At 49.7% G+C, this 26,640-nt stretch overlaps 1 protein-coding gene across 12 annotated transcripts in view; it reads right to left on the bottom strand.

The window, feature by feature from the left end:
- Nucleotides 1-22,240, bottom strand: part of MTM1 (myotubularin 1) — a 92,426-nt gene extending 70,186 nt beyond the window's left edge. For 4 of the 12 annotated variants that reach the window (XM_003135463.7, XM_021080840.2, XM_021080842.2 and 1 more), the window contains exon 1: nucleotides 22,178-22,240. The gene's annotated coding sequence lies outside the window, so the exon portion shown is untranslated. Of the gene's footprint in view, nucleotides 1-16,596; nucleotides 16,645-20,627; nucleotides 20,776-22,177 lie in introns of those variants that run through there. The other 8 variants (XM_085006760.1, XM_013991044.3, XM_021080836.2 and 5 more) reach the window with 4 other exon arrangements.
- Between the last annotated feature and the right edge of the window lie 4,400 nt (nucleotides 22,241-26,640).

The raw sequence follows: 26,640 nt of genomic DNA, 5'->3' as shown, positions 1-26,640 counted from the left end.
GCACACTGCTGGTCCCTGACCTTAAGAAAGGCCTCAGAGAGGTGACAAAGCTGCCGATGAGGGTACCCACCAGGACAGAGAGGCAGCGAGACAGCCAGTGAGAACAATCTTAAAAGGTTAGCATGGCCAGGCTTCCCCCGCCAGACAGAGCTCAGCTCTCCAAGAGCCAGGCTGGGGGTCCCTTTGGGTCTTGGCTATGTCCTGGCACACTATGACATTCATAGCTACTTGGTGAACAAATAACTGATTAAGTGCAAAATACACACTATCGTGAAACATCATGATGCAGTGAGCTCGTGCGTTGGTTCACCAAACCCACAGCACTGGAACCCAGACACTGCCGCCGAGGCACAACTATTTACAGTTAGGGCAAAATTATATACTTTTTATAGAAAGGAATATCAAGCTTTAAAGACCTGAAATTATTAAGAGGCAGCCCAATCTAAAATCAGAAATAACTTTTTGAAAAGATTAATAACTCTAGGAGGAATTAAATGTAGACAAAATGGTTCAGACAAAACAGCCTCGAAAAACCTCTCTAACCTTAAGTTCAAATCCAAGCCAAATCACCCATTATTCTCGGAGACAGCAGAGTGGCCGAGATGGACTAGGTACAGCAAGTCAGATGTTTCTGCCCTGAAATTATTCTGTTGACTAAACAAGATGATATATTTGGGGGGATTTTCTTCAGGAACAGATAAAAAATTACTTTTAGGAAGCAGGTGCAAAAATATGTTAAACATTTTTTAAAAAGGCCACGTCTTCAAACACACGTTAAATAACAACTGCCAAGTCAGCACGAGACATTTCAAACACTGGGTTATCCAACGGACTCAGTCTTCATGTTCCTGTTTATAAACCATAAAGGAAATATGAGTCGTTCTGTTGTCTTCGATCTCAGTAAACATTTTCATTTTAAAATGAACTACATAGGAGTTCCCACTGTGGCTCAGCAGTAATGAACCCAACTAGTATCCATGAGGACCCGGTTTCTTCCCTGGCCCTGCTCAGTGCGTTAAGGATCCAGCATTGCCATGGGCTGTGGTGTAGGTCACAGGCGCAGCTCAGATCTGGTGTGGCTGTGGTGTAGGCCGGCAGCTGCAGCTCCGATTCAACCCCTAACCTGGGAACTTATATGTGCCTCGGGTGTGGCCCTAAAAAAAAAAAAAGAAAAAAAGACGAACTAAATATAATGAAGTCCTCCTTTGCCCCCTTGTTTTTAACGAGCTGATCAAGCTACAACTCACATTCTATACAATACAACTCGGCCTTTTCAGACGAACAATTTAAAGGCTTCTCGTGTACACGCGGACTCGCGCAACCCTCAGCTCACCACCCCTCCCCCACAACCCACACCCATGAGCAGTCACTCCTGGCACCCCACTCCCCCCGCGCCCACCACGAATCTGCTTCCTATCTCTCTAGATTTGCCCGTTCTGCCCATTTCCTATAAACGGAATCATATAACATGCAGCCTTTATGTCTGAGGCCTTCGTTTTTAGAGTTAACTAGAAATTGCTACTATTACAATCTGGACTGAGTACAAATCTGAGAACTCCCAAGGTCCAGGGAACATGGGTTATTTCCCTGATGAGGTAGGTCTGCTTTCAGATCTCATCAGGGAACATCTCTTTGCGGGACGGTTCCAGTGCACCCCGCAAATGTACAGAAGCGGGAGCAGCGTGGTGCGGGACTGCAGGGAGCTGGGGCCGGCTTCATTCAAACCCCAACTCTGCGACTCACCATTTGACCTTGGCCCGATTCGTTCACTCCTTGGAGCTTCGGTTGCTATTCTCTCTCTTTTACTTCAGCACAGTTGGGCAAAATGAACTAATAATACACACGAAGGGCTTAGAACCATGCCCGGTGTATTTGTTAACAAATTATGAGCATCCTTTTGAAGGATGAAAGGGTAATTACCGAATGCTGATGCCCTAACCAACTCTTGCACAAATTAGTCCTGACCCTGAAGATACTACGGAGAAAGTTAACTACGACAGGGATAGCGCACAGCCAGTGGCGACCTAGCTATAAACCTGCTCTTGAAAAAGTACATGGCGAGTTCCCACTGTGGAGCATGGGGTTAAGAACCTGATGGCAGCAGCTCGGGTCACTGTGGAGGTGCAGGTTCAATCCCCGGCCCGGTGCTGGGGAGGCAGTGGTGCTGCAGCTGCGCCGCTCGGATTCCATCCCTGGCCTGGGAACGTCCACATGCCGTGGATGCGGCAAAAAAGAAAAGTACATGGAATACCGTCTCGCTAGGACCATGAGAAGCAGTGCAGAGCGGGAGAAAATGCACTAGACGGGGCAGCGCAGGCCCTGAGCTGTCCCCAACTTTGTCAAGCGTGGAAAGTGCATCCACAGCTTCATCTATAAAAGCCTGAGTGGAGTTCAATAATAATTAGAAGCTCCAGTACAGTTTACAAAAGTCAGCCGCCTCTTTGGTTATAGGGTGTTTTGCCCCAAACCCCTGAAGATCGAGCGTTAATCCTTTGTATTTTAAAAAACATTGAATTTAGGCTACCTTGGCTTTAAAGCAAAAAATTGAAACTTAATTCCCTATATATATGCTAATTTCAGAAGTCTACCTTTGGTTAGATTCCTATCTTTTTTGATCCTAAATAAAACTTTTGTGATGATTCACGCCCCATCCTCGCCTATTACACAGAAGGTGACAGGAAAGCCAGCCAAGGCCTCCTGACTAACGCGGCAGTATCCTGCCCGCCTGGGGAAAAGTGTGGCCAAGTGGTCCCTATTTTTAAAGAAATTGGGTTGGACGAGACCGGTCCCCATCTCAGCAGAGAAGGAGTTTTAGATGAAGAAACATAGTTAAGAAAACTAATCTGGGCAAGCAATCTTTAGGGCCCCCAAGCCCCTTCAAATAAAGCTTCCTAAAGGTGGCATTATTTTAAAAAGCAAATTTTAAAGTCACAGCATGGCCTCAATTGCGTCTCTCTTTAAACTCAAGACGAGATCCTAATCTCTGTGCCTCTTCATCTCGCCCTCCGCCTCCCCCCTCTCCATCTGTCTCCTGTCCTTACCACGCCCCTCCTCTCAGAGATTCTGGTGTTACTGTCCACCTCCCCCGCCAGAACACAAGCCCCCAGCTGATGAGGATGCTGGCCTGTTTTCTTTAGTGCGGCATTTACAGCACCTGGCACAGTGCCTGGCACCTGGTAGGTATTTAATAACTATTTGGTAAATGAATGGATGAGAAGGGCTTTCATAAAGACTTGGCCCAAAAAAACGCAACCGTTGCTTGCCCAATATTGCACTTAAGCCAGAAATTGACGCGAGCTTAAAAAAGGGCAGAGCCCACTGCTGGCTCATCGTGATGCTCAAGGGACGAGGGTTCTGTGCGGCAGAATGGCAGCAGTAACTCAGGGCGCTTTGAAGCGCCATGAACATGCACCCAAGAGAACCTGAGCTCTGCCACCCTATGCTACAGACTCTGCGACGAAACAGCTATGGCAAACGAGGGCGCAGAGACCTCGCCCACCGCGCCCTTCCTCCAGACTAAGAAACCGCTCCCCTCTCTTGCAGACGAAAAGTAGGCTTTCACAGAACACCTGTAGCAAAAATAACCATCACCACTTTCAAGGGGAGCTTGTTGCCGTGGTCACCGATTTATAATCCATGGCCCTCGAAGAGGGGTTTTCCTGCACTTTCCCTTACAAACGGTGATGAAAGACCGTCTCTCTGGAATGTACACTGTGCTTCCTTACTCTGGGCTGGCGTTTAAATCAAGTCTAAGGATGCTCTCTCTGGAGGCTTCCTTGAAAGCTATGGAAACCCATCCGGGATGCAAAGCAACTTCAAAAGGCTGCCGGCAAGTAAGAAGTCATGCACAAGCAGCCTCTGAGTCCAGAATTCCAGCTCTTCCTATGGGAGCTCACCTCACCTGGAAATCGGTCTTGAAAAAAAAAAAACGCCAAAGACTTAGGGCAGAGCTGCTCAGTACTCTCAGACCCAATGCTCCCTTTGCTATAAAAGAAATTTCTGCAGAGCCCATTCGGCCAGCCTGCAGTGAAAAATCATGGATATTATCAACCTAGCCACAAATATTAAACATCATCAGTGTAACGCCTGAACTCCAGAATAAAGGAGAAATGAAAGGACAGTGATTGAAAATAATTTTTCAGGAGTTCCCGTCGTGGCGCAGTGGTTAACGAATCCGACTAGGAACCATGAGGTTGCGGGTTCGGTCCCTGCTCTTGCTCAGTGGGTTAATGATCCGGCATTGCCGTGAGCTGTGGTGTAGGTTGCAGACGTGGCTCGGATCCTGCGTTGCTGTGGCTCTGGCGTAGGCCGGTGGCTACAACTCCGATTAGACCCCTAGCCTGGGAACCTTCATATGTTGCGGGAGCGGCCCAAAAAAATAGCAAAAAGACAAAAAAATAATTAAATAAATAAATAAAATTTGTTGTTCACTCAAAATTAAAAAAAAAGAAAATAATTGTTCAATACAGGTTACACTAAAAACTAAAACATCCCCCTCCGTTTCCAATCTGGCCTCTAGGGGGAGTTTTGCCCCCAGTGAGAACCACTCGCCGACCTGACGCCCAGAAACTAGGGATTTACAAGATTAACTTCTTCTGACTTTTGCATTCAAGTTGCTGTGACTCTAGGCCCCTCAGGAGGCAAGAGACCTGTTCACGTCCCAACCATTTCGAGCCCGGGTACAAGCCATTCAACGTCTACACTTGCACGTCCCACGGGAAGACAAACCATGATCTGCAAAAGTTGGAGTTTATTTCATCTTTATATATTTTTCTTTGAACGAGGGTTGAAAATTTTTTTCTGTGAAGGGCAAAGCAAATAATACTCGTGGCCTTTTAAACTAAAATACAGGCCTTGTAAAAACGCACTAGGGGGGTTCCCTGGTGGCTCAGTGGGTTAAGGCTTTGGCATTGTCACTCCTGTGGCTCGGGTCACTGCTGTGGCATGAATTCCACCCTTGGCTGGGGAACTTCCTCATGCCGAGGGTGTGGCCAAAAAAATGTACTTGGAACAGCTGCAAAATTGTGATACAGTTGAAAAAAGGGAAGGATTCTGTATTTAGACCAGTTTGGCTTTCAAATCTCAATTTTGTCCCTCAATGAATAATAACAGTCCCATGACCTTAGACAAACTGCAGATCCCTGTGAAATGGGCATCCTACCTACTTCATGGGGTCACGACAAGGAACATGCAAAACGTTGGCACAGTGATGGCAAGACACAGGCACTCAAATACCCGCTGAAGTCATGCCTCAAAGTGGTGCTAACACACTTGGCTAGACTTTGCAGTCAATTTATGACATCTATCCAACACCACCTAACCAATCTGCATACACGCTTGCTTGCTTGCTTGCTTTTCTTTTTTTTTTTTTTTAATGGCTGCACCCGGGGTATATGTGAGCTCCTGGGCCAGAGACTGGATCCAAGCCACGGTTGCACCCTACGCCACAGCTGCATCAACACCAGATTCTTTAACCCACTGAACTGGGCCAGGGATGGAACCCGTGCCTCTGCAGTGACCCGACCCACTGCAGTCGGGTTCTTAACCCACTGTGCCACAGGGAGAACTCCTGCATACACATTTTGTAGGGTAATCCGTCTAACCTTGGCAAGGCTCTGGACAGTGTTGGAGCAGTTGATTCGCAAAGCATGCCTACTTGCATTAAAATATACATATATATATATATATTCGACTCTTGGCCCAGGGAAACTTTCCATGGGATCCGTAACATGGAGACGCCGCCTCTTTCCTCCTATTCTGGCTCAGGGGACATGGTTTTGATGCTTCTTCTTTGGAAATTGTAAAATGTTAAAGGTCATTTCATTCGGAAACTCATTTTAAAGACCACAATACACTTGCTTTGTACACTTCTTTAAATGTTGCAGAGACTTTTGGCTAAAAACAATGTAATCCAGATGCAGGGAAGACTGCATTTTGAATCATTTCTTTCAGAGGTTGGAGATGGATTTGAGCTGATCCATTCAGCCCATTCCTTGGTCCCCTCATGACAAATGGCATATCTTCAAGACAGCTGATTGGCTTCAGCAGCATGAGCTGTGGCCATGGCACAGGGTAACTTTAGAAACGCTTCCTAACTTGAAATCGGTAGGCTAGAGCAACTGTTAGAAAAGCCAACTGCTGTCAGGTTAACTTTTTTTTTTTTCATGTAAAAAGGCTACCTGCTAATCATGTTACATACATTTAACCAGATCATTAAATTTGCCAATGGATTTCGGAGCGGTCAAATACCTGCCAGTAAACAAAGTTTTAAAATAGGAACAAGATCAAGTTCCCCATCCACCTGCCAATTCCGAAACTCATGAACGCGGCTCATCGGCTCCATGACCAAACTCTACTCTAATGAACTATCTGCCCCTGGGAGAAAACTACTCCCCAAAAGTGCATTTTCGGTCTAGAAGTGAAAAGTCCTTCTTAAGGAAAAGTTAAGACACCGATGGTTGAAAGTAAGAGTAAACACACAGAATAGAGCCATGGCTGCAACAGGGACAAAGGTGACAGTTCCGAACATCATACTTGCCATGGACCGCCTCAGACTGGGCCTTAGCGACGTGCAATTTCTATAAAAAACACTCGAGACAGAAGGACCGATTCCTCCTGGCAATTTTTTTTTTTCTTTTTCATTTTTTGGCTGAGCCCATGGCATGTGCAAGTTTGCAGACCAGGGATCGAACCCGTGCCACAGCAGTGACACCACCAGATTCTTAACCACTAGGCCACCAAGGAAGCCCTCTTGGCACTTTCACTGCGAGAAGCCAGAGCTGAGCTGCCATCGGGTCCTTAGTTACCCACCTCCAGACACACGAAGCTTCTACCCACATGCCACGCGTGTGCACGACCGCGTGTGTGATTGCACACACATGCACACACACTTTTAACATTTCACTTCTCATGCTCTACTGCGCTCACCTCTCAGGCTGTTATACCTGAGCCTCTAAGGCCCAGGGCCGGGTCCCGCGGCCCAGGCAGCTTGGGCACTGAGGCCCCAACAATAAGGCCCCAATGGCTGGATACAGCCTTGTAACCCCGCTGGACTTTGGAGACCTCTGCCTTCGGGAGGGAAGGGTGCCCCAAGCTCCCTCCCAGGCCTGAGCTTTGTGCGGATACCTCCTTTGCCAAGCTGCGTGATTTTCAACAAAGGTGCAGAGCCCTAAGCGATATGCTGGCTTTGCATGGTTTTCAACTTGTACGCGTCAGTGGATTGTTACCCAGTCCTCTGCCCCCTGCTCTTCTCCCGCAGTGCCGCTGTGACAGCCGTCAATGTCACTGTGTGGAGCGGGGCTCCCTCACCATTTTCCACTTTTGGCCCAGTGGTCACGGGACCTGGCTCCAGGCTTTGCTATCAGATGGCGCTGCTCTCAACGGCTTCCAGCACACGGGGGTCAGAACTGGGATGGCATTTGGGGGCCGGGCTTTCCAGTAGCTTTGACCTTGCAGGAAACAGTTTTTAAAAAAAGACCACGATACATGAAGACGATGGATAATGGATGAAAATGTAGGCGTTCCCATTGTGGCTCAGTGGATTAAGAATCCGACTAGGATTCATGAGGATGCAGGTTCGATCCCTGCTCCCGCTCTGTGGATTAAGGATCTGGCGCTGCTGCGGCGAACCTCCATAGGCCACAGGTGTGGCCCTGAAAAAAATTAAAAGAAAAAAAATTTTTTAATGGGGGCAAAGCAACCATTTGAGATGAAATGAAATCCAAGGGCTGGCCACACTCGCCATTCAAGCAGTGACGGGGAGAAGGCAAAATAAAGGAAAGAAGCCCGAGTGGCCTGGGGCTGCTGAAACAAAGTAGCGCCCGCTGGATGGCTGCTAACAGATTTCTTCCCTCCCAGTTCTGGCGGCTACAAGTGTGCAGTCAGGACGCTGGCAGGGTCCTGCTCCCTTGAAGGCTCCAGGGGAGGAAGCTTCCTTGCCCTCTTCCCCCAGCTTCTGCATTCCTTGGCTTGCAGCTGCATCACTCGAAATCTGCCTCTGCCGTCACGCGGTGCTGTCCTGTGTGCAGCCGTGTCTTCTCGCTTATAAGGACACCAGTTGTCCTGGATTAAGGGTTCACCCTACTCCAGTGTGACCTCAGCTAGTTCTATCTACCACGACCCCACTGCCAAATAAGGTCACATTCTGAGTTACTGGGGGCTAAGCCAACCAACATGTCTTTTGTGGGGACAAAATCCAAAGCATAGCAGCAGGCAAGAGGTTAGCTTCAGAAATCAACAATTGACAAAACGGTCAACATGTAGTTACTAGAACAATTTAGTTTGTCAATCCATCTACATTCACTAGACACCTATTAAGTTAGCCAGCGCTGAAATGTTAATATAGCTTCTTGGAAGAAATAATGAAGTGACACCAGGCTAATGGTCTCTGAGCTCCTCCTTACTCGGCATGTGGAATTCCTTAATCCTATTGCCAAAAAGGTCAAATGTCAGTCAGTAAATACATCCTCGGCAATGGCCCTGTACCGCGGTGAGAAATTGTAAAACATGTGAGGTGGGGCTGCAAGGAGCAAGGACCAGGGATGTGGAGTTTCCTGGTGGCTCAGCAGGTGAAGGACCTGGTGTCACTGAATTGGACAGATGAACAGAAAATGAGTTAAATGGCAACAAAGACAATGAACAGGTATAAGTTAAACGGTAATAAATATACAGGTGATCCTGCACAATTACAGCAAAACAGATGAGCCGTTCATGGGGAGTGGCCACGACTTCCATCTACTGGTTCTCTGCTATGTGCCAGGCATTGTTCTAAGGACACAGGAACTCCTTCAATATCACCAACAACCGTATAAGGCAACTGCTAGTACTGTCCTCAGAGGAAAACACACAACCCTGAGAAGAGGAAGGTTAAACACATCCACTAACTGCACCCAGAAATTATCACACGGAGTGAAGTCAGTCAGAGAAAAACAAGTATCATACAAGATCACTAATAGGTGGAATCTAACAAAAAATGATGCAAAAGAACTTGCAAAACAGAAACAAAGATTTTGAAACCACATTTATGGTTACCAAAGGGGACATGGGGGTGGTGGGATACATTAGGGGGTTGGGACTGACATATGCACACTCCTACATATAAAACAGAGACACAACAGAGACCTACTGTTTAGCACAGGGAAATCTACTCAACAGTCTGTAATAACCTACACAGGAAAAAAAAGAATGGATATATGTATAACTGACTTAGTCTGCTGTATACCTGAAATGACCACAACTTTCTAAGTCAATTATACTTCAATAAAATTTATTTTTTTACAAAATGTCCACTATGAACTGCAGAAATGAGAATTCAAACCCAAACAGTCTGGCGCTCTTACCCACTATACCCACTAACAGAATCTCTTGCTCTAACTTCTCTAACTGATGATCAAATTAAAAAAACGAAAGCATTATGCCTCATGCTTACACGGCTGAATAAAAATTTGGGGGGGGGGATTCCATCTCTGTGTAACAAAATCTGACGGTCACAAAAAAGAACACTAGCCTCCATTTTAAAGGGAAGTAAAACAGTGATTTTTTTTCCCTCCCCACCCCAATCCATGTCTGTGAGGCCCTGAGCCAGTATGTTCTTTCTTGTTTGACTGCAGTAATACATAGTATCACGGAAGAGTCTTTTCAAACTATATTAAAAAGAAGGAACAAAGAGTTCCCTGGTGGCTCAGTGGGTTAAGGATCCAGTGTGTCACTGCAGTGACTCAGGTCGCTGCTGTGGCCCGGATTAGATCCCTGGCCTGGGAACGTCCACATGTCACTGGCATGGCCAAAAAAAAGGGAAGGACAAATTTTAACAAGGGCTGAAATGCCTATCGGAGCACATGTAGCTGGCGGAGCTAGCCTCCAGGGCATGCCCGTTGATGGTGTGCACTTATTCCAGCCACACTGTCACTATTCAAAGTATGCTTCCATTCCTGCGGAAGCTGCTTTTAGAGCTTAAAGCTACATAAGACATCATCTCATGAATTTCACCAAATCTCGATTTGTACACAAAAAACAATGCTTCCCACAGCATGAATGCTTCCCACTCTTCTTATTTAATAGATGGGCCTCAAAATGGTTTCAGCCTAAAGCCCAATGGCAAGCCCTTCCTCGGAGACGTGACTCCGTTGAGGACATTTTGCAAAAGCTGCCGTGGCCTCTGAAGGCAATTCCAAGAAGCGCTCCAAAGATGGGCTGGATGATTTAGGTGCGGAGCTACTCGACCCTTCCCTACACGGGCTAGAAGAAAAAGCAGCAAGAGACCTTTCTGAATGTTGCCGAGGGGCTCCCAATTGCTAGAAACGCTGGGCTTGATACATGTTAATCGTCCTAATTTACAAGAGCAGGTTGACGTTGAAGGTTGACGGGTTCGCAGCAGGACCAGGAGCCTGCCCAACAGGCAGTTATTACAGCAGTGTTCAAAGGGCCTCTCCCAAGACCGGCTTCTTTAGAAGCCCCGCTGTTTCCAAGAGGCAAAGACTTGCAGCCACCCAGAGTATGGACAAGGGCTACCGTCCTAGTCGGGGCAGTTATCCAGCAGGCCAGCAGCCACCCACCCACCCTTCTAGAACTGGGTACCATTAGCAGAGAGGAAGTTTTCATAAATGAGGAAGAAATCATCTAAGAAAAAAAGGCAGAAATAAGAAAGGCAAGGAGATGAGGAGGAACCAAAACCAGCGTCAAAAGAATGGCAAAGAAAGAAGATGAAGAAATTCCAGCACTGGAGTTCCTGTTGGGGCGCAGCGGAAACGACTCTGACTAGTCTCCACAAGGATGCAGGTTCAATCCCTGGCCTTGCTCAGTGGGTGAAGGATCCAGCGTGGCTGTGAGCTGTGGTGCAGGTCCCAGATGTGGCTCGGATCCCGCATTGCTGTGGCTCTGGTGGAGGCCGGCAGCTGCAGTTCCCATCCAACCCCTAGCCTGGGAACTTCCACATGCTGCATGTGCGGCCCCAAAAAGCAAAAAAGAAAGAATGAATTCTAGTGCCATAACCATGGCACATATGAATCCGACACAGAATTAGCATAGCTTTTGAAGGAGCAATACCGTCAGCCCTCCACGTCTATGGATGCAGAACCCACAGATACAGAGGACTGACCGTGGGATCTGAGCATCCATGGATTTTGATATCCACAATGGGCCCTGGAATCAATCCCCCATGGATACTGAGTGACCACTGCAGAAGCTGCTCTACAGAAAGACAAAAAGACTTCCCAAGCTCCAGATGGAAACGGCCAGCAGCACTAGGAGGAAAAGCTGGGTGGTGGGAGCTGATAATACACATGGAGAGTCGGTAGGGCTATTCACGAGGTATACTATAATATCTTCCTGAAGATTATATCTGAGGCATAGCTTCTACAGACATAATTCAACATCCAATCATGTTTTTGGAGTTCCCCTTGTGGCTCAGCGGTTAACGAACCCAACTAGCATCCATGAGGACTGGGGTTCGATCCCTGGCCTCACTCAGTGGGTTAAGGATCCAGCATTGCCGTGAGCTGTGGTGTAGGCCGCAGACGTGGCTCGCATCCCGTGTTGCTGTGGCTGCTGAGGTGTAGGCTGGCAGCTACAGCTCCGATTTGACCCCTAAACAGGGAACCTCCATATGCTGCAGGTGCTGCCCTAAAAAGACACACAAAAAATGGTTTTTAAAAAAATCTCACCAAACTAGGAATAGTTAAGGTAACCCATGGAAAACCCATAGCTAACATCTACTCGATGGTGAGAGATGGCGGTGCTTTCCCACTAAGTGTGGGAACAAGGCAAGGACGCTTGCTTGCTGCTTGCATTCACTACATTTTACAGATCCTAGCAACTTTAATAAAACAAGACAAAGAAATGAAAGACTCAAATAGTGGAAGGAAGAATTAAAACTGTATTTGCAGACGGCATGATCATATATGTCAAAAATCCTATTACTACAGAAAAACTACTGGAACCCGAAAATAAATTTAGTAAGTTGGCATGATAGACAAGATCAACATAAAATTGTATTTGTAGCAATGTAGCAATGAACAAATAAATGCCAAGTGTAAAAGCATCATTTGCACAACCTAAAAAATGAAATGTTTAGGGATACATTTAGCAAAACGAGTAAGAGATCCATACATTGAAAACTATAAAGCTCTGCTGAGAAAAATTAAAGAAAACCTAAACACGTGAAGAAACAACATATCATGCTCAAGGATTGGAAGCCTCAATATTGTTATGATACTGATCCACAGCCTCAATGCCATCTCAGTCCCCAGGGGTTGCGGCACAGAAACTGACAAGGTGAGTCTGAAATTTACATGGAAAAGCAAAGGACCAAGAGTAGCCAAAATAATCTTGGAGCAGGGGAAGGGGGGTAAAAAAGAGCGAAGTTGGAGGACTTCCACTTGCAGACTTACTATAATGCCTCAGTAATCAAGACTGCGTGCTTCTGGTGTAAGAGCAGACACATGGGTCAACGCAACAGAACAGAGTCCAGAACTAGGTCCATCTTTTGGAGGTCCCATGGTCAACTGAGTTCCAAAAGAGGCATCAAGGTAATTCGATGGGCAAAGGAGAGCCTTTTCTACAAATGGTACCAGAACAATTTGATGTCTATGTGGAGAGAAGTGAACCTTGACCCTTCCTTCCCACAACATACAAAACTAACTTGAGGAGAAGCACATAAGTATTAGTTTTATACTGTTGCATAACAAACTTAGTAGCTGTACACAACACACGTTAATTATCTCACAGTTTGTGTGGGTCGTGGGGCGAGGAGTCTGGGCAAGTCAGAGCTGGATCCTCTCTCTCAAGGTCTCGGAAGGCTGTAAACTCAAGGGAAGGGGATTTTAAAGGGGATGAAGATGGGGGCTGGGCAGGAATCGGGGGACCACCTTAGGGTCTGTCTGCCAAAAGAGGTCTCGACAAAGAGCTCAAACTGCAAAAAGTCTAGAAGGAGGCACAGGGGGAAATCCTTGTGAACTTAGGTTAGGCAATGATTTCTTGGAGCACAAAATGCATAAACCGTAAGAGGAAAAAAAAAAAATAAACTAGACTTGATGAAAATTAAGAATCTTTGCCCTTTCAAAGGCACAGTTAGGAAAATGAAAGGGTAAAACCACAGTTCAGGAGAAAGTATGTGCAAATTACCTAATAAAGGCCTTGTATCCGAAATGTATAAGGCACTCTTATAACTTATTAATAACACGGACAATTCAGTAAGAAACAGATTTGAGTGGGCACTTCATCAGAGAAGACAGGGCAATAAGCACTTGAAGACAGACCACCATTAGTCATTAGGAATATGCAAATTAAAACCGCAATGGGAGTTCCTGTCGTGGCGCAGTGGTTAATGAACCCAACCAGGAACCATGAGGTTGCGGGTTCGATCCCTGGCCTCGGTCAGTGGGTTAACGATCTGGCGTTGCCGTGAGCTGTGGTGTAGGTTGCAGACGCAGCTCGGATCCCGAGTTGCTGTGGCTCTGGCGTAGGCCGGTGGCTACAGCTCCGATTCAACCCTTAGCCTGGGAACCTCCAGATGCTGCAGGTACGGTCCTAGAAAAGACAAAAAACGAAACCAAAAAGACCCACAATGAACTGCTATCGCACACCCAGTGGAATGGCCACAATTGACCAGGACAACAACAGCAAGTGTTAGTGAGCACGTGGCCCAAGCAGAACTCCCATACTGTACTTTGCCAGGGGGACAGGAATGCACCATGGCACAGACACTTGGGAAAACGGTTTGACAGTTTCTTGTGAAGTTAAACATCCACTAAGCATACGGCCCAGCAGTGCCACACCTAAGTATTTGCACAAGACAAGCGAAAACATGAGCCCACACAAAGACTTGTAAGCAAATGTTCACAGCAGCTTTGTTCATAACGGCCAAAACACCGAATTAACTCAAATGTTCACCAACTCGTAATGGACAAAGTAAGTTCTAGCCATACTGTGGCAGGAGCACTTAGCAAAAGAAAGTCACCAGCTGCTGCTACGTGGACGATAAAACATGGATGAGCACAGAAGGCGCCGCGCTAAGTGAAAGAAACCAACCACAAAACGCCATCTGTATAAACACCGTTCCAAGAACTACTAGTTTCGGACCACATTCTCTGACCCTCATGCAGTTAAGAATCAGGTTTTAAAATACCTACAAAATACATTAGTACATTTATTTTATTTTTTTTTTATTTTGTCTTTTTAGGGCCCCACCCTAGGCATATGGAGGTTCCCAGGCTGGGGGTCCAATCGGAGCTGTAGCCACGGGCCGACACCACAGCTCACGGCAACTCGGGATCCTTAACCCACTGAGCAAGGCCAGAGATCGAACCCTCGTCCTCATGGATGCTAGTCGGGTTCGTTAACCACTGAGCCACGACGGGAACTCCTGTATTTGTAAATTTAAAAATAAATGTCTAAACAAGTCACAGGTGGATGAAATAATCACAATGGAAACCGGAATATATTAGAACTACGTAATAATAATAAAAAGACTGTTTTGAAACATCCAAGCAGCAGAATAAATTCAAAGAAGGAAGGGAGGAGAAAATGGAGAGAGATTTGCGGGGTAGATTTTAAGAAAGCAAGAGGCCGAATAGGGTACGAAGTATGCTTTTCTGGTGTAAGAAAAGGGAGGAAATGCAATGAGTGTGAGAGTGTGTGTGTGTTCACAAGCACGTCAAGTACACGCTAGCTCAAATCTGCAGTATACCAAAAAAAAAAAAAAAAAAAACAAAAACGAATATTAGAGTGGCTCAGAGAAACGGCACACCTGGCAGGAGACAGGGTTTTGTAACTGTAAGGCTTTGGGGAATAAATACCCTTAGACATAAATTTGACTTTCAAATCAGATGAAGTTTCATGAATATTAATCAAGGAGTTCCCTGGTGGCTTCAGCAGGTTAAGGATCCGGTGCTGTCCCTGCTGTGGTGCGGGTTCTAGCCCTGGGCGGGGAACTTCCGCATGCGACGGGCAGGGCCAAAAAAAAACGAACAAAAGGAATCAAAGAGAAGCTTGAGAACACACTCATGCTCGTTCATTTCCACATATTGACACACCTCAGACCGTGTAACCACAACTAACAAACTTCTGGTAAAACTCACCAAGAAAAAGAGAGACGGTACAAATAAACAATAGGAAGAGTTAAGACGCAAGAGACAGACTCAACTACAGATACGGCAGATATGAACCGGCGCCGTAAAACCTTCCCACACCAAAAGCACCAGGCCCGCTGGTCCTGGGGCAAGTTCAGCTAAACCTTCAAGAAACAAACGACTCCAGTTGTATACAAACTCCCAGAGACCAGGAAAAGGGAATATACTCTCACTGTACACGGCTGGCAAAACTAGGCAAAGGAAGTAGAGGAAACTAAAAATAAAGCCCAATCTCGCTCACAAACATAGATGTCAAAATCCCGAAGAAAATATCATGAAAAGCATTGAGAACTATGTCTAGATACTCATGTTGCAACAGAACAAAGGGTAGGGGAAAAATGTAATTGTAATGTATACATGTAAGGATAACCTGACCCCCTTGCTGTACAGTGGGAAAATAAAAAAAAAAAGAAAAAAAAAGAAAATATCATGAAACAAACACAACAACAACGCAAACCTGCTTAATGCGACAAAGTCAGGGTTGAAAAACCCTTAACACAGCCCCTGGCACGAACAGGTTTAAATGGGAGGGGGAGCACCTGAAACTAACAACACTGTCAATCAACCATACTCCAATAAAAACTTAAAAATAAAAGGGGGGCCTAGCTTCGTCAAAGCAGGAGAGGGGGTTGATGAAACTCAATATACATTTGTACGCACGCCCCCCCCCAAAACCCTTTGCACTAGAAGTGTGCCAACACCAAACGAAGTCAACAGAATACTTTTGCGGTGAAATACGGAAACCATCGAGCCTTCTCCAGCACAGGTCCTGGGCCCCACCCCGGCCTCCTGAATCAGAAACTCCAGGCTGGCTGCCAGGGAACTGGGATTGGGGAACCGCCCTCAGGTGATTCCGAAGCACCACCATCCGCATCACCTGGGAGAAGGGGGCGCCCGACCCCGTCTCCACGGGTCCGACCCTGCCCTTCAACCCCCCTCCCCCCTGTCAGGGTGGCGGGCCCCGCAGCAAAGCTGGGGACCGCTGCTCAGGAGCTGGGCGACGGGCCAGCAGCCCCCACAGCATTGAAAAAATGCAGATGTCTGACCTCCCCCGAGATCAAATAAATCTGAATGACAGGGCGGGGCCCGGGCAGCCGGTCGTTAAGGCTCCCCAGGTGAGTCAAGGCGCGGCCCGCGCCCTGCGGGACTGCGGGGCGAGGAGACGTCCCGTCGGGCCGCCGCCGCCGTGAGCCAGAGGACAGGCGTTCCTCGAGTCCTGCAAGGACACCCCCAGGAGCTTGCGTTGCACTCGTCCACTTCTCAGGCCGGCTTCCCAAGCCGAAAGCCCGAGAAGAGCTCCCTGCCCCACCGGGGGTGAGGCGAGGATTCGGGCGACGGGCAAAGGGCTCGGCGTGGATTAACCGAAAATGTTCAGGCAAAGTTGTCACCCAGGCCGAGGAGGCTCTGACTGCTCTTTGGGCACGGACAGCACATCTGATGGCCCCATCAGCAGACTGAGGCCGGAACGTACCTCTCGGAGCTGCGCTGTCCAGCGCTGGGGTCCCTGACCACGTGACACGGGGCTCGTCCAAGCTGCAAACGTAAAATACACGCCGGATCTCGCCCACTGAGGAGAAAAAGGGGGAGGGGACCAACTCACGAACACTTACACCGATCACAGGCTGCAACGATTACATCTGGGAACACTAGGTTGAATGATATATATTACAAAAATTGATTTCATCTGTCTTCTTTTTAATGTGGCTACCAGGAAAACGGATTACACATGTGGCTTGAGTTATTTTTCTAATGAACAGCGTGGTCCCAAAGGACTGAGAAGCCAGGACGGGAACTGCTACTTAGCTCAACTTTCTCGAACCTGAATTTGCATACAGATCACCTGGGGGTCTGGTTAGAGCGCCCGGTGGTATAGGTGGGGGGAGGGGGGTCAGAGTCTGCACTTCTCAGAGCCCCCAGGAGCCCGGGCAGTGAGACAATTCTAGGAACAAGGACAAACTGTTCCGGGGCATAGAAGGGACGGAAGCTCTGGAGCCATGACCATGTCACTTGGGGGTTGCTATCAGAGAAGGAAGGAGATGGCCAATGAGGGTCGCACGCGGCCTCAGCTTGAAAACAGCAGTGACTATGCCTCGCAGCAATGGCCACAAAGAGGCGAGGGCCACTTCGACTGCCCTCCACCTGGGAGGGTGGCAGGGGCGGCCACTCTCCCTGCCGGGTCCGGGACCACCGAAGCTTCTTCCCGCCCTCTGGGGTCTCACTGAAACCAAGTGCAAATCTTCCTTGTCACTGTGACGCACAGATAGTACCGACGCGTCAGGGCCGGGGTCACTTCGGGGCAGGTACACTTTTATTCCAGTAAAACAGCTCAGGCCGATTCCAGACGTGCTGGAATGAACCCTGACAGCTCCAACCCCGCCTAAGTCATCTCAAGGCCATCAGGCAACACCACGTGATGCTAGGAATCCCCTTTATGACCCACCCCCGCCCCAGAGCTCCCACGGAGGGGAGGACACCCTGATGTGGCAGGCAGGTCCCTTTCAGGAGACTCTGGGAATCAAAGGGTGCCTCCTTCTCCCCAAATGCTCAAGGACAAGATAGCAATATGTATCACTGACGGCGAGCTAAAGAAAGGCCATCACTGTGTGGCCAAGGCCTGCAGCAAAGGGGGTAAGAGCAGGAGAAGGTCCAAACAAGTTACTTTTACTTTCAATTATTCGCCTTCAACTTCCCTTCCCCCTCCGCACCCCCAAACACACCGACAAGCCAAGCAAAAAACGAACCTAAACTCAAAACTCAAAGTGCACGTACAACAGCCCAAAAGCCCAGGGCATGGGGGGGCCCGCCCACATGTGAAGCCCCCCCACTCAAAAAGCTGTCTTATTCAGCTGCTAATTGACCATGGATGGAAGGCTAAGCTAGAGCTGCCTTTCAGCCCGCACTCAAGAGAACAGCATCCCCAAAAAGACAACAGAACTTGCTGAAATGAACACACCCCGACCATTCTACGCTGGGCCCCCTGGTCCAGTTCAAGCCAGAGAGGACCTGCTAAGCATCGGCTGCGGGCAGAGGGCCAGGTCAGGCTTCACCTGCCCAGGAAACTGTCACCAACCTCAGACCTCTTTATTCCAAACGTGGAAGATGGAAAAAACGATTATCACCGGAAGTCGCAGGTGTTAACATATCACGACAAAGGGTCGAGGAAGGACGATACTAAACGAACCTAAGTGCGTGGAACTTCCAACAGTTACTTATGGAGTCATTTCAAGCTATGGCAAGACACATTCAAGTTAGCAGAGAAGAGCACTCGGCACCCACCCTGCTCGGCGGGGGTAGGCGGTGTGGACCCGGAGAGCAGCCCAGCCCTGGCTTTCTTCTCATCCCGACCCCAGGAGTGGAGGACCTGGCAGGGCCTCGAGCTGCACTGCGGAGCTACAGTCAGGCGCTGCTGTGACAGAGGAGAGCCTTGCGTCCTGGAGAAGAGGCAGGCGGCCCTCCCTGATGCAGAGATGGCCTCGCTGTGGCCCTGTGCCTGCTGGTGACAGGGGACTGCCCTTTCAAGAGGAAACCAAAGGGGAGCTCAAGAGGGGTTCCAAGGGCTTCAGGTCCATTTGAGGGGCAGTAAGACACGTGCCTATGTCAGCGCTGACGGAGGGGGAGGGGGGCAGAGGCCACACCTACAGCTCTGGGGGGAGGGGCCAAGTCGGCTCCCAAGGCTCGGAGGCAACGACAAGGATGCCGCCGCCTCCAAGGGCCGCGGATGCGCACCTAGCTCCACCTTACAGCCGGAACAGCCACCAGCCGTGAGATGAAATGACTTGGCCAGGATCACAGACCTCAGAAGGGACTTTCTCTCGCCTCCTTGGTCCTCGGGCAGAAATAGAAAGCACAGGATGCCAAGTTCCTAAAGAGATGGTCCCGGTGGTCCCGGGCCGTCAACACTTAGCATATGAGAAACTCTGACTTACAGGGTGGCAGCTGCATCTCATCTGACTAACCCCAAATGCGTCTCCGGGTCCTCTCCGGCTCTCCAGGCAAAGGAACTGGAAGAAAGCCTCTCTTGCCCTATTCGTGTGCGTGGTGACCAACAAAATATGAGCTCGAGTAATTTCTGAGTCTAAATAGTCGAGAGAACTTAGCCCTGCAAGAACTGCACACGGCTGCCGCCAATGTCACCCGAATCTAAAAGCTCGGGTCAACAATGAAAGGCAGAGAAGTGTCTAGAAAATCATGCTTACTGGATTTCCAAAAGGTTATTGGGACATGGCTGGACTCTTTCCTTTAAAAGAAAGGAGTTCCATGAGCCTCAAGTCAGTAAGCACGAACACTTCTTGAGTGCCTACTATGTGCAAGATGCAATTGTAAGCACTTAACATACCTTTTCACGCAGTCCTGCCAACAGCCCTGGGACAACAATCCTATTATTAGTATCCTCATTTTACAGATAAGGAAGCTGAGGCACAGAGGTTAAGGAACTCGCCTGCCTGAGGTTACACAGGTAGTAGGAGAGCCAGGACTCGATTCCTGGGCCAACGCCTCATGGGCCAACAACAGCCCCTGTCCCCCATCTGCCCAAAAGGAATAATGAACTGAGAAACAAGAAAACAGAGAAAGCAGAACTTCAAAGAGGTCACAAACAGGGAAGGAAAATGACTAGTGAGCAATGAAAACAACCACTTACTCTTTTATAAAACTGAGAAAACTTTAGAAATAATGAGAAACTCTGGCCTTTTGAAATCGCTGGCCACCAGTTCAAAATGTCGCCTAAGCCTTGAAGAGGCTCGGTTTTTTTTTTTTTTTTTTGGTAACTTTAATGATTTTTCAGAGCTGTAAAAATGAAAAAAAAAAAAAAAACAAAAAAAACAAACTCCTTGAAGCCACCGAACCCAGAGAATGGGAAGGCACGGAAAAGGCACCGAGCCGATGAACGCTACCGGCAGGCAAGCGCAGCCACCACTCTCTTGGCCTCTTGTCCCAGGCAGGTGGGTGCTTCTTCACGCCAGAGCTACCTTCCAATGAACCAGCTTCCTGACCCACCACACAGCACAGGGGCTGAGCTGCCCTTCAGATGGTGGGTTCCCAGTCCAAACCAGCATATGCAGGAAGAGAAAGCCTGGTGTCAGGCCAGCAGACGCGGGCATGGAACGATGACCCAACCGTGACCTGGGTCACAGGGCCTTCTGTAGGGGGAGCAAGGCAGCGACCGAGACACAAGGAGTTTGAAGAGCGCCCTCTCTAGGTGTTTGAAACCACGTACTGTTTGTATGGGGCAGGGGGGATGCAAGTAAAAATGAGGCTGTGACGAACTTAGCATCCAAGAGGCACCTGCTGCATGACCCCATCGGATCTCCTTGATTCCGACAAGGATATGGCTATTTGCTTTCATGGAGCAGCAGCGAACAATCTAACACTAGCAATTATAAGTAACACCCAACTCCTTATCCATCCGGCCAACCTGCTGGATAGTCAACATCGTTCCAGAGCTCTATTCTTTCTCATCGTGCTTGGCTCCAGCGGAAAATCTATCATTGCTTATTTGTTTACCGTCTGCTTCCCCACGCAGCAGCTCTGTAAGGCAGGGACCTGGTCAGCGGTGCCGTCTGCTGTCTTCCCAGCGCTCGGGACGCTGCGGGACACCACGGACATTCTGGGTTGAATGAATGAAACCACTGACAACTTGATAAATACAAGTTAGAACTTTCAGGCGAGGAGACCAATCGTTTAATGGCCATCCTAGAATCTAAAAGCCCCTGCGAATGTTTTCCACTTTCAAGTACCTGCTACACACTAGCAGGACCTCAGGTTTGAACCCACTCCACGATGTGGAACCGCTCAAGGGTAGATTTGGTTTTGTGAAAGAGCCAAAAGTCATGCAGAGTCACAACTGATGAATAAGTGATCATGCCATATATACATAAATAGATGTGTGTGTGTGTGTGTGCGCGTGCGTTGGATGAAAGGGAAATGTGTCTATAAATTAACAAGCCTGATTGTCTTATCGGGCTGCAAACTGGTTTTGAATGTAGTTCAATATAGTTTGAACTATAGCAAAATCGCTGACTCAGTCTCTAGACTCCACAGTGGATACTTTACAAGGAATAAAACTGGGCTGTGATAAAAATTACCCAGATGCTGAGATGCCCCCAGAAACGTGACTTGTGAAAGCAGCTTTGCCATTAAGTTGTCCCATTGGTTAACCTCTCTGGGCCTTGGCTTCCCTTCCGGAGAAAGAAGTGAACTATATAAATTTAAAGGTCCCAGTCATTTCTAATATGCCACGATGCCATTCTCGTACATCTGCTTAAAAACCAGTCACAATCCACTTCACTTCATACTTTGCATGCGTCTATAAAGCCCGTGATACAGTTTCTGCAGTAGATTCATTTCATATTTGCTTAGGCAAAAACTAAAATTAGTTTTCACTTCCTGAGCGCAGCAAGACAGTTAAGGGAGGCAACCCGGCAAAGGGCGCTTGCTCGTGCCTGTGCATACTTCCGACTGCGTATCAGGGAACTAACCCTTCCCTCCTCAGATCTTTCCTCAACTGTTGCAAAAGCAGATAAACCTCCCGTGCGTGACACAGAAACGCTGGCCGAGAGCGCCGGACGGTGCCGAGCTGCGGCCCCTCCGCAGCACCCACCGGGGATGCGGCAGGCACCCGCCCCGCCCCGAGGGCTAGGGCGAGGACCAGCCGCGGCGCGTCGCCGGGGAGGCAGGGCGGCCGCCCGGCCCGCTCACCGCCTCGGGACCGGGAAGCAAAGTCCGGGCAGTGGCCGCGACGCCCCCACTCCCCCACCCCTGGCCCGCCGACGCGATTCATGTCCCGACCTTCGCCCGCCGCCGGCCGGGGACCTTAGGCGGAGAGAACCGGAGGAGCCGGAGGCACCTGCCTGCGCTCCCCGGCCTCAGCCCTGCCCCGCCGGGACAGTGAAAGCACTCGCGCTAACCACCCCCCCCGCCCACCCCCGCGGGTGCTTCGAGGCCCAGGGGGACCTATCGGCCCCGGGAGTCCCAACTTTCTCCTCCCAGCTCCACCACCACGGGTCCCCGCTACTCCCGGCTCGGAGCCAGGCCGGCCGCGAGCGCGCACCCACCTCCCAGTCCGGGCGCCACCGCCGTTGCCAGGCTGCTCGGCTCCCGGGCCCCGCTCCGCCCCCTCCGGGGCCCCGCCCCCTGCGGCCTCCCCGCCCCTGACCACCGCCCGCCGCCCTCCTCCCCGCGCCGGTTGGCGGCGGTGCGTCACGTGCCGGGGGCGGGGCGGGTAGAGGGCGCCGGCCACGCCGGGGGAGCAGTTCGGAGGGGCGGGGCCCCTCGCCCGGGAGGCTGCTGGGAAGACCTTTGCGGGGGGGCGGGGGGGCCTGGCGTGTGAAGGCAGCTGGGAGTTGTAGTTCCAAGCCCCGTGCCGGGAATGGGCGGGACCAAGATGCTAGGGGCCACCCCTGTTAAGGGAAGCTGCACTAGGCACCAAGCGGAAGCCGCCGGGAAGTGTAGTCCCAGAATTCTTCTCTGCGTCTTACTGTTTTTCTCCAGTAAAAGGGAAACCCAGAGGGAACACTTGTCTAGCATCTGTCACTAAACTGAGCTACGTTTGGGTGCACAGGGTTGGCTGCGTGAAGTTGAGATACTGCAAGAGAAAAAGAAATTTCACTGACGCCGGCATCCTTCACGCTGTATACCAGGACCTTTGCAAGAACTCTCTTGAGACTCAGGGAAGGGAAACCTTTCAGGACCAAGTTCCTTCTACTTTTTCGAGCCTTGAGACAGACGACCGACCATTAACTCAGGAAAAAGAAAGGAAAGGAAAATCAACTCTACTTCATGTTTTTAAAGTTTAAAAAAGAAGAAGAAAGAAAGAAAGGGGCAGGGGAGACAACTTCAGGAAGGGAATTCAGTGTGTAATCAAAAGAAAAAAAACCGCCAAACCGGACTCAGAGAACACCTGTAATAGTCCTTGTCCTGCATTATAACTACACATAATGACTTCAGGTAAATGACCGTGAATAGGATGACTTTAACGAACTTCCTTGCCTGTTACATTTCTTAATCCTGAAATTTAAGAGGTAAAAAAGTTCCTCTTTTTTGATACCACTGTGTGTGTGTGTGAATAATCATATAGCATTAGGTACACATACAAACACACATTAACCCTACTGAGGAGTGAAGACTTCTGTCTGACAAGGCCCGGTAGACTCGAACCCCACCTACGCTTCAGCACCTCTTCCCGTGAGCCTCTTCTCTCTCTCCCCTCCAAGTTCTGCTCTAATCACAGGGAGCTTCTTTCGTTCCCTGGATGCACCGCCTTCTTTCCTCCCTCCAGCCCCTTGCACTGTTGTTCCTTTCCCCTGGATTGGCCACACTCCTAGAAAGGCAGCAACATAGCACTTGCTCTGGGCCGGGCAGAATTGGGAGCTCCCCCCAGAACCCTTCCCATGGCACTGATGTCATCATTTGCTTACCCGGCTGTCCTGTCAACTCCCCACCCCAGACTCCGAACCTCTTTGACTCACATTCACTTTTGCACCAGATTTCAGAGTGTTCAGTAAATTCTTTTTGATTGCATGCATTGCATGCCACAGAGGCTCCCCAGTGGGCCACGGGGTAACCGGATTCCAAATCTGTGAGTCTGGGAGCAGAGGGAGAGAGGGACCTGTGGTGGTGCAGAGGCAGGGCAGCTGCTGGGTGGGACCATGCTCTTCCTAAGCCCGTAGTTACTGGGGATTTCTCCACCACCAGCACGCTGGGAACCCGGCCCAGCCCCAGCTGGAGAAGGAGGCGACACAAGCAGAAAGGGCCGGTAGAGAAGACGGCGTAGGTGCGGGGGTCACGCTGGGAAGAGAGGTGAAAGCACTTTGAAAACTGTAAAGGCTGAGCCCTACACACGAGTCCCCACCTTGCCCTTGGTGAGGTGGTGCTATCCTGTTTTCTTTCTTCCTTTTTGTGGCCACACTTACTGCATGTGCAGGTTCCCAGGCTAGGGGTGGAATTGGAGCTGCAGCTGCCGGCCGACGCCACAGCCACAGCAGCCCCGGATGCTTAACCCACTGAGCGAGGCCAGGGAGCGAAACTGCATCCTTACGGACACTATGTTGGGTTCTTTTTGGGCCACACCCATGGCATATGGAGGTTCTCAGGCTAGGGGTCAAATTGGATTTGCAGCTGCCGGCCTACACCACAGCCACAGCGATGCCAGATCTGAACTGCATCGGCGACCTACACCACAGCTCATGTTAACGCCAGGTCCCTGACCCGCCGAGTGAGGCCAGGGATCAAACCCACATCCTCACAGATGCTAGTTGGTTTTGTTTCCCCTGGGACACAATGAGAACTCCTAGGTGGCGCTATTCTTGACCGAGCCCTGTCCTTCGGGCTGGGGCTGAGGCTCACAGTTCAAAGTATACATGTGTCTGTGTGTTGGGTGCTCTTCAGCCTTCCCTGTGTTTCACACACGTGTGCACACACACCTGAAATGCAGGGGCCTGTGTGGAGATGGCTGACGTCCTGCACCACAGGGAGGGGAGAGCAGAACACGTGACAGAAGGCCACGTCTCCGGCCACCTTTCTGGTGCGCCATCCTGCACCTGCCCCACCTGAGTCTGCCCGCTTTCGCCAAGGCACAGGCTGGAGGAGCCTCCTGTGCTCTGGGGCGCCATCCTGTTGCGGGGGGGGCCCACCCCCTTGGCCCGGCCAGGCCTGCCCTTACCCCACCCACGGGCTCCTGGAGAGAAGCTGGCCAGAGGAGGAAATGACCCGTCGCCCCGCCTTCCTCTCCCCTCAGCACACTCCCCACGAGCGCCCTGGTATTGGTGCTCTGAGCCCCCCAGCACCCCCCACCCCGTCTCGGCTTGACTCAGGCTGGGGACCGGACCGCCTTGTTCTACCCGGGTCACTCTGCTGGGCCTGGAGTGGAGGAAGGTGGAAGAAACGAGAAAGCCAACGACAGACAAGCTCAGAAATGAAAACCTTTCTGAGTTCCCTCTGCAGCGATATGGAATCAGTGATGTCTCTGGGACGAGGGTTCAATCCCTGGCCCAGCACAGTGGGTTAAGAATCCAGAGTTGGGAGTCCCGTGGTGACACAGCGGAAACGAATCTGACTAGGATCCATGAGGATGTGGGTTCGATCCCTGGCCTTGCTCAGTGGGTTAAGGATCTGGTGTTGCTGTGGCTGTGGTGTAGGCCAGCAGCTGCAGCTCTAATTCAACCCCTAGCCTGGGAACTTCCATATACCACGGGGGCAGCCCTAAAAAGCAAAAAAAAAGAATCCAGCATTGTCGCAGCTGAGGCGTAGGTTACAACTGTGGTGGCCAGGATCTGCTCCCTGGCCTGAGAACTCCAAATGCTGTGGGACGGCTAAAAACGGAAAAAAAGAGAGAAAAAGAAATGAAACCTTTTCAAGGTAGCTGCAGGGCAGTGGGCTCTGGCAGAAAGCACCTGGAATCAGGGAACCTGGATTCAGGTCCCGGCAATTCTACAGAGCAGCTGTTAGCCTTGCGAATGTCACTTCATTAGCCACTGGCTCTGAAAAAAGAAGGCGAAAGCCCCTTCCCAGGCCTGTGTGTCTCAGTACAGCAAAGAGGGAGGTGAGTGTGGTGGAGAGAGTCAAGACAGCTGTGTCTCCAGCTGCTGGGGGGCTGGTGGGAAGAGAGGCGTGAGCCCCTGGGCTTTGGCACCAAGGCCCCTGGGCTCAGACTTGTTAAGTGTGTGACTTTGGGCCAGTACCTGCCTCCGGAGTTCCTCATCTGTGAAATGGGGATATTAACACCTGCTTCATGAGCATGTGGTGCCAAATCAACACATGAGTGCCCAGGACTAACTTCTGCTTCTAGAAGAACCGCAGAGTCCTTTATTTAAAAAGTAGTCTCAGCAGCACAGCAGTGATTTATAAAGTTAAATGTATACACACCCAAGCAACACTGCTCCTAGGCATCTGTCCAAGACCCATGGAAACTTATGTTCCTAAAAAGACTTATATTCAAATATTCATAGTAGCTTTTTAAAAATAATAGTCAAGGCGTTCCCTGGTGGCCTAGCGCTTAAGGATTCAGCACTGTCACTGCTATGGTTCAGGTTCAGTCCCTGGCCTACGAACTATTGCATCCCATGGGTGCGGCCAAAAAAGAAAAAAATAGTCAAAAAGGTAAATATCTCAGGAGTTCCCGTTGTGGCTCAGCGGTAATGAACCCGACTAGCATCCATGTGGACGTGGGTTCGAGCCCTGGCCTCGCTCAGCGGGTTAAGGATCCGGCATTGCCATGAGCTGTGAGGGAGGTCGCAAATGCAGCTCAGATCCTGAGTTGCCATGGCTGTGGTGTAGGCTGGCAGCTGTAGCTCTGATAGACCCCTCGCCTGGGAACCTCTACAAGCCGCAGGTGCAGCCCTAAAAAGACAGGAGAAAGGTAAACAACTCAAGTGGCCATCGGCTGATGACTGGCTAAATGGTGATAGGTGCAGACAATGGACTACTACTCAGCAATCCAAAGGAAGAACCGGCGAGGCTACAACAGGAATGAATCCCAAAAGCACTAGGCTAAGCAGAAGAAACACTACACAAAATGTTA

Source organism: Sus scrofa, chromosome X, assembly GCF_054392235.1.
Source record: "Sus scrofa isolate SSC_HxYL_T2T_F1_AM1 chromosome X, Sscrofa_HxYL_maternal_Yorkshire_Landrace_v2.0, whole genome shotgun sequence".
Lineage (NCBI taxonomy): Eukaryota > Metazoa > Chordata > Mammalia > Artiodactyla > Suidae > Sus > Sus scrofa.
This window is presented reverse-complemented; position numbering and strand designations above follow the sequence as displayed.